Source organism: Sardina pilchardus, chromosome 17 (assembly GCF_963854185.1).
Source record: "Sardina pilchardus chromosome 17, fSarPil1.1, whole genome shotgun sequence".
Taxonomy (NCBI): domain Eukaryota; kingdom Metazoa; phylum Chordata; class Actinopteri; order Clupeiformes; family Clupeidae; genus Sardina; species Sardina pilchardus.
The window spans coordinates 31811524-31814023 of NC_085010.1; positions in this window are offsets into that span (position 1 = coordinate 31811524).

Below are 2500 nucleotides of genomic sequence, written 5' to 3' on the forward strand. Positions count from 1 at the left end.
TTGGCACTGAGAGATGATTTAAAGAACCCCATGCCAATCGTGAGTTTCTCTCTCTTTTCCATGCGCGCGCGCACACACACACACACACACACAGACTTATATACACAAACATGCATGCACACACATACACATATACACACACACAGATGCACTCTGAGTCAAACACACACACAACAATCTCTCTCTCTCGCTCTCTCTCCAACACAAACACACACACACACACACACACACACTTTCCTCTCCTCTCTTCAGCTGCTGTTGCCTTTGTCATCTTCAATAAACTTTCTCTTTCATTTAGAATAGAAACCTTGGTCTCTCTTGGTCTCTAGTCCTTTTGTGGTGCAGTTCGTCGAGTCATGCTTAGCAACACTTTCAAGGTTGCTAGATATTAAGAACACACACACTTTTGTTCTGGATGCTTCTGTGTGCTTGGTGACACACACCGTTGATGGGTTCAATCCTGCACACGTTCACACACACTCCTCTCCCGCTTCAGACAAGTCTACCTTCCTCTCCTCACACACACACACACACACACACACACACACACACACACACACACACACACACACACACACACACACACACACACACACACACACACACACACACACACACACACACAACACACACACACACACACACACACACACAAGTCTGCCTTCCTCTCCTCTCTCACATACACACAGTCTGCCTTCCTCTCCTCACACACTCACCCTTTCACTGAAGATTGGTTGAGGACGTGGTCTAGTGTTAATTGTCTGGTGTGTGTGTGTGTGTGTGTGTGTGTGTGTGTGTGTGTGTGTGTGTGTGTGTGTGTGTGTATGTGCCAGATAAAGAGAGAGAGAGAGAGAGAGCTGGCAACGGACTCCAGCCCAAACAGGAAGAGTAAATATGAGTCCTGTCTGATCTCCGCTAGTCTCCCCAAAGCGCCACTTTCTGCTGTTGAAACGGATAAATTAGAGTTAAAACTGCCGCTTTGTGCATCCCATAATAGTAACGGAGTAAACTGTGAGCATACAGACAGCATGGCGAAGCATTTGGACAAACTTCATACCAGTGACATGGGATCTTCATACCAGTGACAGGAACTTCATACCAGTGACATAGGATCTTCATACCAGTGACATAGGATCTTCATACCAGTGACATACTCTGACCTACAAAGGAAAAATCGTTTTTTTTTTAAAATCATTTTCATGACATTAAAGTTGTTATGAGGATTAATATGTACCAAAAATAAGTTAATGTCAAGTAACACAACTCCACATGTCCAAAAACCCACCTACAATTACTTAAGCTGGACAACAGTATAACTTTAAAGTCATTTTTTTTCAGTTTGCACTTTGCGTAGGAACTTCTCCTTCTGATGCCACTGACATCCCTGCTGAAAAAAAACAGCTAGTAACCAGCTTATGCAGGTAGCTGGTTTTAGCTGGTCTTTGCTGGTTTTCTTCCAACTCTTGCTGTTCTTTGCTGGTGTACTGTAGCTGGTTAGGCCACCAGGTGGATATGCTGGAGTGACCATCTGAGGAAGCTGGTCATGCTGGTGTGACAGCCTGTCGTGTTGGATACAGCTGGTGTAAGATGGTCATGCTGGTGACCAGCCTGCCAAACTCGACACTGTTGGTGTAAGATGGCCATGCTGGTTTGCAAGAATGACCAACATAAGATGGCACAGCCAGTAAATCTCAATACTAACTGATGAGGTCATTGGTGGTGATAGTAGTGTTCCTACTCTTCTTACAGGTTCACTACTGCAAGACATAACAAACTCAGTATGTCTGCTGTATGTTTGCCTGCTGGCCTCTGTCACAGCATGCAGGCAGTGGCTTAGTGGAAGTGTTAGAGCCTTGTGTGTGCAGGGTTACCGGTTCAATTCCCAGCTCTGCCTAAGTGGGAACCACAGCCAGCTAGCATTATGAAAGAGACAGTCTCTGGAGTTTTGCTCTCTTAATGTTTCTCCTTTAACCTGCTTAGGAAATATCACATATAAGATTTATAAGTCATAAGATTTATAAGATGTATAGTCAATACTCTATAAGTCTCTACCCAGCCTTTGTAGGCATCACTAGACATGTCTAAGGGTGGGAAATGGGAGCAGCTGGAGGAGCCATTGGTGCAGCGGTAGCATCAGGGATCCCCATCCACAAGGTCGTGGGTTCAATCCCCAGCTCTGCCAGGAGAGGACCTGAGTGGTGAAGAGCTCCATGGAGGCCGAGGGCAGGAGGGAGCCAAAGATGAATCCCAGGAGAGCGGCAGAAGACGGAGCTCAAAGGAGAAAGAGATGGGGGGGCTTACTTGGCCCCCCGAGGAATTCCAGTACACACACAGGGGGTTATACTTTTTTTCAGGTGGTCAAACTTAACAACACGGTTGCAGCATGTATAAAATGCCTCTATCTGCCCTCACCATACTCAAAACTTATGCAACTGGTTATGGTTCAGCTACTACTACATGACACAGATCCTTCAGAGAGCACCAATTCCCTGTCTAGCAT